Genomic DNA, 17,566 nt, shown 5'->3' with positions numbered 1-17,566 from the left:
CATGTTTATACAGATGGTGGTGTAGATATTTCCATGTTTATTCAGATGATTGTGTAGATATTTCTGTTTTTACAGATTGCATAGTAGATATTTCAATGTTTATAGAGATGGAGATGTAGATATTTCTATGTTTATACAGATAACGGTGGAGATATTTCCATGTTTATACAGACAGCAGTGGAGATATTTCCATGTTTATACACATAGCGGTGTACATATTGCCGTGTTTATAGAGACAGCAGTGTAGGTATTTCCATGTTTATACAGATAGCGGTGCAGATATTTCCATGTTTATACAGATGCCTATGCAGTTATCTCCATATTTATACAGAGGGCTGTGTAGATATTTCTATGTTTATACAGATGGCAGTGTAGATATTTCCATGTTCCCACACATGTCTGTGTAGGTATTTCCATGTTTATACAGATGGCTTTGTAGATAATTCCATGTCTATAGAGATAGCGGTGCATATATTTCCATGTTTATACAGATCGTGGTGTAGATATTTCCATATTTGTACAGATCGCGGTGTAGATATTTCCATGTTTATACAGATACCGGTGTAGATATTTCCATGTTTATACAGACCGCAGGGTAGATATTTCCATGTTTATAGAGATAGCAGTGTAGATATTTCCAAGTTTGTACAGATGGCAGTGTTGATGTTTCCATCTATACACAGATTGCCGTGTAGGTATTTCCATGTGTATACAGATGGTATTGTAGATATTTCCATGTTTATACAGATGGTGGTGTAGATATTTCCATGTTTATATAGATGGTGGTGTAGATATATCCATGTTTATACAGATAACGGTGTAGAAATTTCCATGATTATACAGATAGCAGTGTAAATATTTCCATGTTTATACAGATCACGGTGTAAATATTTCCTTGTTTATACAAATAGCGGTGTAGTTATTTCCATGTTTATACAGATAGTGGTGTAGATATTTCCATGTATATACAGATGGCTGTGTAGATATTTCCATGTTTATACAGATGGCTTTGTAGATATTTCCATGTATATACAGATGTCTTTGTAGGTATTTCCATGTTTATACAGATGGTGGTGTAGATATTTCCATGTTTATAGAGATAGCTGTGTAGATATATTCATGTTTATACAGATAGCGGTGTAGATATTTCCATGTTTATAGAGATAGCGGTGTAGATATTTCCACATTTATACAGATAACGGTGTAGAAATTTCCATGATTATACAGATAGCGGTGTAAATATTTCCATGTTTATACAGATCACGGTGTAGATATTTCCTTGTTTATACAATTGGCGGTGTAGTTATTTCCATGTTTATACAGATCTTGGTGTAGATATTTCCATGTTTATACAGATACCGGTGTAGATATTTCCATGTTTATACAGATCGCGGTGTTGATATTTCCATGTTTATACACATCGCGGTATAGATATTTCCATGTTTATACAGATAGCGGTGTAGATATTTCCATGTTTATACAGATAGCGGTGTAGATATTTCCATGTTTATAGAGATAGCGGTGTAGGTATTTCCATGTTTATAGACATAGCGGTGTAGATATTTCCATGTTTATGTAGATGGCCTTGTAGGTATTTCCATGTTTATAGACATAGCGGTGTAGATATTTCCATGTTTATGTAGATGGCCTTGTAGATATTTCCATGTTTATACCGATAGCGGTGTTGGTATTTCCACGTTTATACAGATAGCGATGTAGATATTTCCATGTTTATGCAGCTCGCGGTGCAGATATTTATATCTTTATACAGATGGTATTGTAGATATTTCCTTATTCACATGATGGCGGGGTAGATGTTTCCATGTTTATACAGATGGCGGAGTAGTTACTTCCATGTTTATGGAGATGGCAGTGTAGATATTTTCATGTTTATAGAGATGGCGGTGAAGATATTTCCATGATTATAGAGATAGCAGCGTAAATATTTACATGTTTATACAGATGGCTGTGTAGATATTTCCATGTGTATACAGATGGCATTGTAGATATTTCCATGTTTATACAGATGACTGTATAGGTATTTCCATGTTTTCACAGATGGCATTGCAGATATTTCCATGTTTATAGAGATTGCGGTGTAGATATTTCCATGTTTGTACAGATGGCGGTGTTGATATTTCCATCTATACACAGATGGCCGTGTAGATATTTCCATGTTTATACAGATGGCGGCGTAGATATTTCCATGGACATACAGATGGCAGTGTAGTTATTTCCATGTTTATACAGATAGCGGTGTAGATATTTCCAGGTTTTCACAGATGGTGGTGTAGATATTTCCGTGTTTATACACATGGCGGAGTAGATTCTTCCATCTTTATGGAGATGGCAGTGTAGATATTTTCATGTTTATAGAGATGGCGGTGTAGATATTTACATATTTGTAGAGATAGCGGTGTAGATATTTCCATCTTTCTACAGATGGCAATGTAGATATTTCCATGTTTATACAGATGGCAGTGTAGATATTTCCATATTTATACATATGTCTTGTAGATATTTCCATGTGTATACAGATGATATTGAAGGTATTTCCATGTTTATACAGATGATGGTGTAGATATTTCCAAGTTTATTCAGATGACTGTGTAGATATTTCTAAGTTTTTACAGATTGCCGTGTAGATATTTCAATGTTCATAGAGATGGCGCTGTAGATATTTCTATGTTTATACAGAAAGCGGTGGAGATATTTCCATGTTTATAGAGACAGCAGTGGAGATATTTCCATGTTTATACACATAGCGGTGCACATATTGCCGTGTTTATAGAGACAGCAGTGTAGGTATTTCCATGTTTATACAGATAGCGGTGCAGATATTTCCATGTTTATACAGATGCCTATGCAGTTATCTCCATATTTATACAGAGGGCTGTGAAGATATTTCTATGTTTATACAGATGGCAGTGTAGATATTTCCATGTTCCTACACATGACTGTGTAGGTATTTCCATGTTTATACAGATGGCTTTGTAGATATTTCCATGTCTATAGAGATAGCGGTGCAGATATTTCCATGTTTATACAGATCGTGGTGTAGATATTTCCATGTTTATACAGATCGTGGTGTAGATATTTCCATGTTTATACAGATACCGGTGTAGATATTTCCATGTTTATACAGACCGCAGTGTAGATATTTCCATGTTTATAGAGATAGCAGTGTAGATATTTCCAAGATTGTACAGATGGCGGTGTTGATGTTTCCATCTATACACAGATTGCCGTGTAGCTATTTCCATGTGTATACAGATGGCTTTGTAGATATTTCCATGTTTATACAGATGGTGGTGTAGATATTTCCATGTTTACACAGATGTCTGTATAGGTATTTCCATGTTTATACAGATGGCGGTGTAGATATTTCCATGTTTATAGAGATAGCGGTGTAGATATTTCCATATTTATACAGATAACGGTGTAGAAATTTCCATGATTATACAGATAGCGGTGTAAATATTTCCATGTTTATACAGATCACGGTGTAGATATTTCCTTGTTTATACAATTAGCGGTGTAGTTATTTCCATGTTTATACAGATAGTGGTGTAGATATTTCCATGTATATACAGATGGCTGTGTAGATATATCCATGTTTATACAGATGGCTGTGTAGATATTTCCATGTTTATACAGATGACTGTATAGGTATTTCCATGTTTTTACAGATGGCAGTGCAGATATTTCCATGTTTATAGAGATAGCGGTGTAGATATATCCATGTTTATGCAGACCGCAGTGTAGATATTTCCATGTTTATACAGATAGCGGTGTAGATATTTCCATGTTTTTACAGATATTGGTGTAGATATTTCCATGTTTTCACAGATTGCGGTGTAGATATTTCCATCTTTCTATAGATGGCGTTGTAGATATTTCCATGTTTATACAGATGGCGGTGTAGATATTTCCATGTTTATATAGATGGTGGTGTAGATATTACCATGTTTATACAGATAGTGGTGTAGATATTTCCATGTTTATACAGATCGTGGTGAAGCTATCTCCATGTTTATACAGATCAGGGTGTAGATATTTCCATGTTCATACAGATCGCGGTGTAGATATTTCCATGTTTATACAGATAGCGGTGTAGATATTTCCTAGTTTATACAGATAACGGTGTAGATATTTCCATGTTTATAGAGATAGTGGTGTAGGTATTTCCATGTTTATAGACATAGCGGTGTAGATATTTCCATGTTTATATAGATGGCGTTGTAGATATTTCCATGTTTATACCGATAGCGGTGTTGGTATTTCCACTTTTATACAGATAGCGATGTAGATATTTCCATGTTTATACAGCTCGCGGTCCAGATATTTATATCTCTATACAGATGGCATTGTAGATATTTCCTCATTCACACTGATGGCGGTGTAGATGTTTCCATGTTTATACAGATGGCGGAGTAGTTACTTCCATGTTTATGGAGATGGTAGTGTAGATATTATCATGTTTATAGAGATGGCGGTGTAGATATTTCCATGTTTATAGAGATAGCAGTGTAAATATTTACATGTTTATACAGCTGGCTGTGTAGATATTTCCATGTGTATACAGATGGCATTGTAGATATTTCCATGTTTATACAGATGACTGTATAGGTATTTCCATGTTTTTACAGATGGCAGTGCAGATATTTCCATGTTTATAGAGATAGCGGTGTAGATATTTCCATGTTTGTACAGATGGCGGTGTTGATATTTCCATCTATACAGAGATGGCCGTGTAGATATTTCCATGTTTATACAGATGGCGGCGTAGATATTTCCATGGACATGCAGACGGCAGTGTAGATATTTCCATGTTTATACAGATTGCGGTGTAGATATTTCCATGTTTTCACAGATGGTGGTGTAGATATTTCCGTGTTTATACACATGGCGGAGTAGATATATCCATCTTTATGGAGATGGCAGTGTAGATATTTTCATGTTTATAGAGATGGCGGTGTGGATATTTGCATATTTATAGAGATAGCAGTGTAGATATTTCCATCTTTCTACAGATGGCAGTGTAGATATTTCCATGTTTATACAGATGGCGGTGTAGATATTTCCATATTTATACAGATGTCTGTGTAGATATTTCCATGTGTATACAGATGGTATTGTAGGTGTTTCCATGTTTATACAGATGGTGGTGTAGATATTTCCATGTTTATTCAGATGATTGTGTAGATATTTCTGTTTTTACAGATTGCATAGTAGATATTTCAATGTTTATAGAGATGGAGATGTAGATATTTCTATGTTTATACAGATAACGGTGGAGATATTTCCATGTTTATACAGACAGCAGTGGAGATATTTCCATGTTTATACACATAGCGGTGAGACAGCAGTGTAGGTATTTCCATGTTTATACAGATAGTGGTGCAGATATTTCCATGTTTATACAGATGCCTATGCAGTTATCTCCATATTTATACAGAGGGCTGTGTAGATATTTCTATGTTTATACAGATGGCAGTGTAGATATTTCCATGTTCCCACACATGTCTGTGTAGGTATTTCCATGTTTATACAGATGGCTTTGTAGATAATTCCATGTCTATAGAGATAGCGGTGCATATATTTCCATGTTTATACAGATCGTGGTGTAGATATTTCCATATTTGTACAGATCGCGGTGTAGATATTTCCATGTTTATACAGATACCGGTGTAGATATTTCCATGTTTATACAGACCGCAGGGTAGATATTTCCAAGTTTATAGAGATAGCAGTGTAGATATTTCCAAGTTTGTACAGATGGCAGTGTTGATGTTTCCATCTATACACAGATTGCCGTGTAGGTATTTCCATGTGTATACAGATGGTATTGTAGATATTTCCATGTTTATACAGATGGTGGTGTAGATATTTCCATGTTTATATAGATGGTGGTGTAGATATTTCCATGTTTATACAGATAACGGTGTAGAAATTTCCATGATTATACAGATAGCAGTGTAAATATTTCCATGTTTATACAGATCACGGTGTAAATATTTCCTTGTTTATACAAATAGCGGTGTAGTTATTTCCATGTTTATACAGATAGTGGTGTAGATATTTCCATGTATATACAGATGGCTGTGTAGATATTTCCATGTTTATACAGATGGCTTTGTAGATATTTCCATGTATATACAGATGTCTTTGTAGGTATTTCCATGTTTATACAGATGGTGGTGTAGATATTTCCATGTTTATAGAGATAGCTGTGTAGATATATTCATGTTTATACAGATAGCGGTGTAGATATTTCCATGTTTATAGAGATAGCGGTGTAGATATTTCCACATTTATACAGATAACGGTGTAGAAATTTCCATGATTATACAGATAGCGGTGTAAATATTTCCATGTTTATACAGATCACGGTGTAGATATTTCCTTGTTTATACAATTGGCGGTGTAGTTATTTCCATGTTTATACAGATCTTGGTGTAGATATTTCCATGTTTATACAGATACCGGTGTAGATATTTCCATGTTTATACAGATCGCGGTGTTGATATTTCCATGTTTATACACATCGCGGTATAGATATTTCCATGTTTATACAGATAGCGGTGTAGATATTTCCATGTTTATACAGATAGCGGTGTAGATATTTCCATGTTTATAGAGATAGCGGTGTAGGTATTTCCATGTTTATAGACATAGCGGTGTAGATATTTCCATGTTTATGTAGATGGCCTTGTAGGTATTTCCATGTTTATAGACATAGCGGTGTAGATATTTCCATGTTTATGTAGATGGCCTTGTAGATATTTCCATGTTTATACCGATAGCGGTGTTGGTATTTCCACGTTTATACAGATAGCGATGTAGATATTTCCATGTTTATGCAGCTCGCGGTGCAGATATTTATATCTTTATACAGATGGTATTGTAGATATTTCCTTATTCACATGATGGCGGGGTAGATGTTTCCATGTTCATACAGATGGCGGAGTAGTTACTTCCAAGTTTATGGAGGTTTGCACAGATAGCTGTGTAGATATTTCCATGTTTACGCAGATAGCATTGTATATATTTCCATGTTTATACGGATAGCGGTGTAGATGTTTCCATGTTTATACAGAAAGTGGTGTAGATATTTCCATGTTTATACAGATAGCGGTGTAGATATTTACATGTCTATAGAGGTAGCTGTGTAGGTATTTCCATATTTATACAGATTGTGGTGTAGATATTTCCATCTTTATACAGATGGTGGTGTAGATATTTCCATGTTTATACAGATAGAAGTGAAGATATTTCCATGTTTATACAGATAGTGGTGTAGATATTTTCAAGTTTATAGAGATGGCGGTGTAGATACATCCATGTTTCTGAAGATGGCGGTGTAGATATTTTCATGTTTATAGAGATGGCGGTGTAGATATTCCCATGTATATAGAGATAGCGGTGTAGATATTTCCATATTTATACAGATAGCGGTGTAGGTATTTCCATGTTTATACAGATTGCGGTGTAGATATTTCCATGTTTCTACAGATGGCAGTGTCGATATTTCCTTGTTTATACAGACATCGGTGGAGATATATCCCTGTTTATACAGATAGCGATGTAGATATTTCCATGTTTCTACAGATATCGGTGTAGATATTTCCATGTTTACAGAGATAGCAGTGTAGATATTTCCATCTTTGCACAGATTGCTGTGTAGATATTTCCATTTTTACACAGATAGCTGTGTAGATATTTCCATGTTTACACAGATAGCATTGTATATATTTCCATGTTTATACAGATAGCGGTGTAGATATTTCCATCTTTATACAGAAAGCGGTGTTGATATTTCCATGTTTATACAGATAGCGGTGTAGATAATTCCCTGTTTATACAGATAGCGATGTAGATATTTCCATGTTTATACAGATAACGGTGTAGATATTTCCATGTTTATAGAGATAGCGGTGTAGATATTTCCATGTTTATACAGATGGCTGTGTAGATATTTCCATGTTTGTACAGATGGCAGTGTAGATATTTCCATGTTTATACAGATTGCGCTGTAGATATTTCCATGTTTATGCAGATGGCAGTGTAGATATTTCCATGTTTATACAGATAGCTGTGTAGATATTTCCATGTTTACAGAGATAGCGGTGTAGATATTTCCATCTTTGCACAGATTGCGGTGTAGGTACTGCCAAATTTACACAGATTGCGGTGTAGATATTTCCAAGTTTACACAGATAGCTGTGTAGATATTTCCATGTTTACAGAGATAGCATTGTAGATATTTCCATGTTAATACAGATTACGGTGTAGTTATTTCCATGTTGATACAGATAGTGGTGTAGATATTTCCATGTTTATACAGGTAGCGGTGTTGAAATTCCCATGTTTATACAGATCGCTTTGTAGACATTTCCATCTTTCTACAGAAGTCAGTGTAGATATTTCCAAGTTTATACAGATGGCAGTGTAGATATTTCCATGTTTATACAGATGTGTATTTAGATATTTCCATGTATATGCAGATGGCGGTTTAGATATTTCCATGTTTATAGGGATGGCGGTGTAGTTATTTCTATGTTTATAGAGATAGCGGTGTAAATATTTCCATGCTTATAGAGATGGTCGTGTAAGTATTTTCATGTTTATAGAGATAGCGGTGTAGATATTTCCATGTTTATACAGATAACGGTGTTGGTATTTCCATGTTTATAGAGATAGCGGTGTAGATATTTCCATCTTTATAGAGTTCACGGTGTAGATATTTCCATCTTTATACAGATTGCAGTGTAGATATTTCCATGTTTATACAGATAGCGGTGTAGATATTTACATGTCTATAGAGGTAGCGGTGTAGTTATTTCCATATTTATACAGATTGCGGTGTAGATATTTCCATCTTTATACAGATGGCCGGGTATATATTTCCATGTTTATACACATGGCAGTGAAGATATTTCCAAGTTTATACAGATAGTGGTGTAGATATTTCCATGTTTATACAGATGGCGGTGTAGATACATCCATGTTTCTGAAGATGGCGGTTTAGATATTTTCATGTTTATAAAGATGGCGGTGTAGATATTTCCATGTATATAGAGATTGTAGTGTAGATATTTCCATGTTTATAGAGAAAGCGGTGTAGTTATTTCCATGTTTATAGAGATAGCGGTGTGGATATTTCCATATTTATACAGATAGCAGTGTAGATATTTCCTTGTTTATACAGATAGCGGTGTAGATATTTCCATGTTTATACAAATATCGGTGTAGATATTTCCAGGTTTATACAGAGAGCGGTGTAGATATTTCCACGTTTTACAGATAGTGGTGTAGATATTTCAATCTTTATACAGATTGTGGTGCAGATATTTCCATGTTTACACAAATAGCCGTGTAGATATTTCTATGTTTACACAGATAGAGTTGCAGATATTTCCATGTTTATAAAGATAGCGGTGCAGATATTTCCATCTTTATACAGATAGCGGTGTGGGTATATCCATGTTTATACAGATAGCGGTGTGGATACTTCCATGTTTATACAGATAGCGGTGTAGATATTTCCATGTTTATAGAGATGACTGTCTAGATATTTCCATGTTTATACAGCTTTCCGTGTAGATATTTCCATGTTTATACAGATAGCGGTGTAGATATTTCCATGTTTATACAGATAGCTGTGTAGATATTTCCAAGTTTATACAGACAGCGATGTAGATATTTCTATGTTTATAGAGATAGCAGTGTAGATATTTTCATGTTCATACAAACAACAGTGTAAATATTTTCATGTTTATGGAGATAGCGATGTAGATATTTCCATTTTTATAGACATAGCGTTGTAAATATTTCCAAGTTTTTACAGATAGCGGTGTAAATATTTCCATGATTATACAGATAGCGGTGTAAATATTTTCATGTTTATAGACATAGCAGTGTAGATATTTCCATGTTTTTAGAGATAGCGGTGTAAATATTTCCATGTTCATACAGATAGCCATGTAAATGTTTACACGTTTATAGGGATAGCGGTGTAGATATTCCCACGTTTATACAGATAGCGGTGTAGATATTTCCCCATTTATAGAGATAGCGGTGTAGATATTTCCACGTTTATACAGATAGCGGTGAAGATATTTCCACTTTTATACAGATTGTGGTGTAGAAATTTCCATGTTTATACACATAGCGGTGCAGATATTTCCACGTTTATACACATACCGGTGTAGATATTTCCATGTTTATACAGATAGCGGTGTAGATATTTCCACGTTTGTAGACATAGCGAAGTAGATACTTGCACGTCTATACAGATAGCGGTGTAGGTATTTCCACATTAATACAGATATCGGTGTAAATATTTCCAGGTTTATAGAGACAGCGGTGTAGATATTTCCATGTTTCTACAGATAGCGGTGTAGATGTTTCCATGTTTATAGAGACAGCTGTGTAGTTATTTCCATGTTTATACAGATAGCGGTGTAGATATTTCCATGTTTATACAGTCAGAGGTGTAGATATTTCCATGTTTAAACAGATAGCCGTGTATATATTTCCATGTTTATACAGACAGCGGTGTAGATATTTCCATGTTTTACAGATAGTGGTGTAGATATTTCCATGTTTATAGAGATAGCGGTGTAGATATTTCCATGTTTATAGAGATAGCTTTGTAAATATTTCCATGTTTATACAGATAGCGGTGTAAGTATTTCCATGTTTATAGAGATAGCGGTTTAGATATTTCCATGTTTATACAGATAGCGGTGTAGATATTTCCACATTTATACTTATAGCGGTGTAGATATTTCCAGGTTTATAGAGTTAGCGGTGTAGATGTTCCCTCGTTTATAGAGATAGCGGTGTAGATATTTCCATGTTTTTAGAGATAGCGGTGTATATATTTCCACGTTTATAGAGATAGCGGTGTAGATATTTCCATGTTTCTAGACACAGCGGTGTAGATATTTCCATGTTCATTGAGGTAGCGGTGTAGATATTTCCATGTTCATAGAGACAGTGATGTAGATATTTGTGTGTTTATAGAGATAGCATTGTAGTTATTTCCATGTTCATAGAGACTCTGGTGTAGATATTTCCATGTTTATACAGATAGAGGTGTAGATATTTCCATGTTTATAGAGACAGCAGTGTAGATATTTCCATCTTTATACAGATAGCGGTGTAGCTATTTCCATGTTTATAGAGATAGCGGTGTAGATATTTCCAGGTTTATAGAGATAGCGGTGTAGATATTTCCATGTTTATAGACACGGCGGTGTAAATAGTTCCATGTTTATACAGATAGCGTTGTAAATGTTTCCACATTTACAGAGATACCGGTGTAGATATTTCCACGTTTACAGAGATTTTATGAAAAGTTATTTTATGAATACCAAACAAGTCATTGGGGTACCTACCTTATGTTATTTTTTTACATTGAGAGTGTTAAAAATACCCCTCCCCTAACCAAAACCCTGACATATAGAGCCAGGAAATGCCATGCAATAAAGGATTCTTGGGCTTGTATGCCTGATAACAAAAACTTATCACAGAAGACTGCAAAAAACACAATCTTGCACAAAGCCCATTGCAACTTTGCACACAGCAATGCTTTTGAAGGATATTTGCCCAACAACTGCCTGTCCAACCTGTGCCTTGCATCACCTTTGTTATTGATCTTTGTAGCCAAGGATAGTCATTTCCAAATGATCTTATAATCTTCCTCATTTTTTCTTTTGTCTTCCTTTACCTCCGTGAATATGCATTTAGTTTACTCTGGCTTGCCTGTTTCTATTGCAAGGCTCTGTTTCCAAACGAATATCTTCTTCTTGTGGAGAGCCTCTCTCTGTTTGTTATTTAGGTTGATAAGAGAAATGTGAACATTTGAGAGCTCAGGTAAAAGGCCTTAGTCTACAGTGAAACTTTTTTGCACCCTTAGATGCTTACTTCCACTACAACTTGCAGGTGGGCCTTGAAAAGTTCTTGGAATAAGTTTGAGCTTTGGTCTTCTCCGATTCATTTAGCATAGATTCTCAAAATGTGGTCCCTGGACCCACAGCATCAGCATCACCTGGAGATTGTTAGAAATGCAAATCATCGGGCCTCATTCCAGACCCTCAGCTGGAAACTCTAGGGGCATGGCCAGACCCTCTGTAGCTGAACAAGCCATCCAGGTGGTTTTGATGCAGCTAAAGTTTGGAACAACTAATGTAGCCCCATTTGGAAAACTTGCCTCTACAGGCCTCCCTAGCTGGTAAGCTGCTAGCATTTTTTGTTTGTTTGTTTCTTTGTTTTGATACAGGGTCTTGCTCTGTTGACCAGACCGTGACCTCCTGGGTTGAAGCGAGGACTCATCCTCCTGAGTAGCCGGGACTACAGGTATGTGCCACCACCATGCCCAACTACTTTTTGTATTTTTTTTTTTTGTAGGGATGGGGTTTTAGCCCAGGCTAGTCTCAAACTCCTGGACTCAAGCAATCTGCCCACTTTGGCCTCACGAAGTGCTGGGATTATAGGCATGGGCCACCACTCCTGGCCCAAAGTTCATATTTTAACTACTAACCTAAATTATTTTAAAAACAAAATTCTCCTTGGACTCAAACCAGGTCAGAGTGGCATGATCATGTGCCTGTTTTGTGCAGGGTGAAGTGAGATTATTATCTAGGAAATAGCTGAAATGTCCTGAGGGTGACAAAGAGGAGCTGTGTTTTCAGCCAAATATCAGAACCAGGGCCACTGCCTGCCGCTGAACCCCAGTGGGGACCCCTACTTTGTGTTTATCTGTGGTGGCTACGCTTGCCCACCTGGGTGGGAACCCCGAGAATGACTCCAGACTTTTCCAGGGACTGCATGCCAGGGTATTTTTACAATTTATGTGTAGACTTTGTTCGGGTGGAAAAGTTATTTTATGAAGACGAAACAAGCAATTGGGGTACCTACCTTATGGCATTTTTTACATTGAGAGTGTTAAAAATACCCCTCCCCTAACCAAAACCCTGACAAATAGAGCCAGGGAAGGCCATGCAATAAAGGATTCTTGGGCTTGTATGCCTGATAACAAAAACTTATCACAGAAGACTGCAAAAAACACAATCTTGCACAAAGCCCATTGCAACTTTGCACACAACAATGCTTCTGAAGGATATTTGCCCAACAACTGCCTGTCCAACCTGGGCCTGGCATCACCTTTGTTATTGATCTTTGTAGCCAAGGATAATCATTTCCAAATGATCATATAATCTTCCTCATTTTTTCTTTTGTCTTCCTTTACCTCCGTGAATATGCATATAGTTTACTCTGGCTTGCCTGTTTCTATTGCAAGGCTCTGTTTCCAAACGAATATCTTTTTCTTGTGGAGAGCCTCTCTCTGTTTGTTATTTAGGTTGATAAGAGAAATGTGAACATTTGAGAGCTCAGGTAAAAGGCCTTAGTCTACAGTGAAACTTTTTTGCACCCTTAGATGCTTACTTCCACTACAACTTGCAGGTGGGCCTTGAAAAGTTCTTGGAATAAGTTTGAGCTTTGGTCTTCTCCGATTCATTTAGCATAGATTCTCAAAATGTGGTCCCTGGACCCACAGCATCAGCATCACCTGGAGATTGTTAGAAATGCAAATCATCGGGCCTCATTCCAGACCCTCAGCTGGAAACTCTAGGGGCATGGCCAGACCCTCTGTAGCTGAACAAGCCATCCAGGTGGTTTTGATGCAGCTAAAGTTCTGGAACAACTAATGTAGCCCCATTTGGAAAACTTGGCTCTGCAGGCCTCCCTAGCTGGTAAGCTGCTAGCATTTTTTGTTTGTTTGTTTCTTTGTTTTGATACAGGGTCTTGCTCTGTTGACCAGACCGTGACCTCCTGGGTTGAAGCGAGGACTCATCCTCCTGAGTAGCCGGGACTACAGGTATGTGCCACCACCATGCCCAACTACTTTTTGTATTTTTTTTTTTTGTAGGGATGGGGTTTTAGCCCAGGCTAATCTCAAACTCCTGGACTCAAGCAATCTGCCCACTTTGGCCTCACGAACTGCTGGGATTATAGGCATGAGCCACTGTGCCCGGCCCTGCCAGCTTTGTATAAGCTGAGGAGTTTTTAAAAATACCTAGACTCAGGGCAAACCCCAGACACTTAAGTCAGATTCTCTGGGAGGTGAAGCCCAGGCACTGGTATTTTTAAAGTCTCTACAGATGGTTCTAATGTGCTGCTAAGTTAGAGAACCGCTGATCTAGACCAGGCCTTTTCAAACTTAATGTGCACGTGAATTACCTGGACCTTGTTAAAATGCAGATTCAGTCTGCATAGGCCTGGGGTGGAGCCTGAGCTTCTGCATTTTTAACAAGTCTCTAGAGGATGCTGCTGCATCTGGGCTGCTAACTACACTTGGAGATAGGAGGTTCTGGAGAGCAGAGGAAAGAGCATGAACCATAACCTAGGGGCTGGTAGTCCTGACTTCCGAGCCAAGGTTTGCCTTTATGTGGCTGGCAACTTGCTTGGACTCCTACCTCAATTCTTTGGGCCCAAGGTTTGTCCTGCCTCAGAAGGATGTCAAGAAAATTGAGTGAGTAATGCAGAATTGTTTCTTAAAGTGTGTGCAGATGCTCCATGAATTTAGAGAGTATGTGGATGCACATTAGTAAATTTTAATTGTTGTGACCATCTTGTTATGAGTACTTAGAACAAGTAATAATGGCTTTTGATGTATAGTAGTAAGAAAGCTTCCTTTTAAAAGGCGTGTATTTAAGTTTCAAAAGTGGGTCTATTTAAAAATATATGAAATAAATAATAGTAGAGGTAATTGACAGATCAAAATTAGGAAGGCAGGATGAGAATGACTCAAGTTTGGGAAATGCTGAGAAAGCAGATGCCCAAGGGCTATGAAAACTTAAAAAAATAGGTAGCACTTGATTTTGATTGGCTGAATGAGATGATGTGTTTGATTATTTATGGGGTTGGCATTTGGCAACATGCACTGGGTGGCTGGGATCACTGTTTATTAAAAAATATTTGAGTCTCCACTTTGCACTAGATACTCTTTTAGTCTCTTGGAAAAGGGATTGGGGGGCAGGCAGGATAAAAACAAATCATTTATGCCCACAAGAAAATTGCAGGAAGATAAAAGTCATGAAATAAACTCTATGCTTCTAATTTAATATTTTTTATAGATTATGAGAAAAAAGTTTTGCTCAGTATCAGCTAGGAAAGCTGTCTTAGCACAACCATTCATTCTTGCACAAATCAAAATCAAGACGAGCCAGATTTAATTTAATATTTTTTCACAGATTATGAGAAAAAAGTTCTAATTTAATTTTTTTTAGATTATTAGAAAAAAGTTTCGCTCTCTATCAGCTAGGAAAGCTGTCTTAGCACAACCATTCATTCTTGCACAAATCAAAATCAAGATGAGCCAGAAGGCTCCATTCTGACAGCTTCTAATGGAGAAGCTACATTTACTGGACATGGGGAAAGTTGCTGGGCTCTAAGGACTGTGCATTTCTTGAAATAGATAAATGGTCTTGGTGTAGCATAATACCAAAACATCTTGTCGCAGCCTGTAAGGACAGAACTCAATCAGCCTGAAAAGGAAGTCAGTGACTCCGACTCAACACAGGAATGTTCTGTGATTCCTAAAGAAGGATGTAGGAGTGTGGCACAATTCAACCACAGTCTGTGACCCTGTGCCTCTGCCTTGACATGAGTGGGATTTCCCAGCTGGTCATTTTCTTCTTGTCTAAGACATTGGGAACAAATTACTTGACCTCCTCTGGGCTTCAGTACTCCCACTCATCAAATTAGAGGACTGGGCAGTCGCTAGGCTCTCTTTAGGCATCATATTTTAGTTTCTGTGATTTTAAATTTGAGAAGGGGTGTCTAAGGGAGAATACATAGGGGAGGGGGAAAGGCTTATTAAAAGTGTAGTTAGACACTGAATTTTTAAGAATTGCATTTTGTAATAATACCTTTACCTAATCAGGACTGACAATCTTACCTGATGACAGCACATGGAGGAATGGCTGCATTCAAAAATAAAAATGAAATAAAACAAGACCTTATTTGAACTTAGCAATAATGCTGATTCCTCTTTTTGATTTGAGGAGGTTATAGCTGTTGTAAATGCTTGAATTGGGTCTGCCCAGGCAAAACGGAGTCAAGAGTCCATGTCGGATGAATTTTAACAATGTAGACAATAGAAAGGGTTGCTTAAACTGCCCCTCTTTTACCAAAACACATTTACAAATGAAAGAACAACACTTCCATTTTTTAAAAATGTTTTTTGAGATGAAGTCTTCCTTTGTCACCCAGAGTGGAGTGCAGTGGTGCGATCTTGGCTCACTGCAAACTTTGCCTCCCGGGTTCAAGTGATTCTCCTGCCTCATCCTCCCGAGTAGCTGGGACTACAGGCGCCCACCACCATTCCTAGCTAATTTTTGTATTTTTAGTAGAGACAGGGTTTCACCATGTTGGCCAGGCTGGTCTCGAACTCCTGACCCCAGGTGATCCGCCGACCTCGGCCTCTGAAAGTGCTGGGATTACAGGCGTGAGCCAACACGCATGGCCAAAAAATTTCCATTTTTAATTGCAGGGTCTGGGGAATTAAAATGCATCCGTAATTTCTTGCATCTCTCCGCTCGGGCTTGCATGAATGCAGAGGGATGGGGAGGACTTCTTGAGCCAAGCATCCCCCTCTTGTCGCCTGCCATCTAGAGAGAGAGGGCTGTGATTTATCTCACTTTAATCAGGAAGGACCCGATGTGTGGATGGAGAGGTCTGACGGCTTTGTTGCTCCATGTGGGAAAGAAACGGACTGAGTGAATTTGTGTATGATCCCTAAGGAGAAAGCATCTTTGTGCTCTATTTCTTTTTGACCTGGAGCCCCTGAAAGCAAGCTAGTTACAAGTTGAAATAGGCCGTTTCTAAAGTGTGATTTTGTTTGTGTATGAGCCTTGATTACAAAGGGGAAAAAAAACCCGCTTAATTTACACACACCACATGTAGTGCAGGATCCCCTGGGCTGTCTTTTCAGGTATCAGGGAACTTTGATGAAAGTTGCTTGTCTCATCTAGGAGTCATTTCATATTGTTTAGCAGAGCCTGGTATTAACATTTCCTTCCAACTGTTTACTGGAATCTGTGTGTTCCCTTCAAGTGATGCATACTAGGTGCACAGGCTTCCTGCCACTGTCATCCTAATCTTTCCGTGCAGACAGGAGCAGAGGGGAGAGCGCTGAGCCAGGCCCCAGCTTGCTTTTCTTTCCTGACACAGCCCGGCTCCACTGCACTTCTCAGCTCTTGCTCTAGGTGGTGCTGTTTGACCATTTTCTTCATGTGACCCTCCACTCGGTAATATAAATTCATTTGGAGGATGACCTGATATCAAAAAAAATTCCTTTTGATTAGTAGAATCAACTTGTTTCTTCACACGATACTCTTCCCACTGAGACACATGGAGACAATTCTGACTCCAGGTTTGCAACCTTGAGATTTCTCTCAGATGCAATAAAAAAAACAAAAAAGCATTTTGAGTGGCACAGTGATGCCTAGTGCATGATCATGTTTGTCTGCTCAAACATTAAAGGGAAACTTGT

Source organism: Pan paniscus, chromosome 6, assembly GCF_029289425.2.
Source record: "Pan paniscus chromosome 6, NHGRI_mPanPan1-v2.0_pri, whole genome shotgun sequence".
In the NCBI taxonomy this organism is placed as follows: domain Eukaryota; kingdom Metazoa; phylum Chordata; class Mammalia; order Primates; family Hominidae; genus Pan; species Pan paniscus.
The sequence above is the reverse complement of the archived record's forward strand: the minus strand, read 5'-3'. Positions refer to the sequence as shown.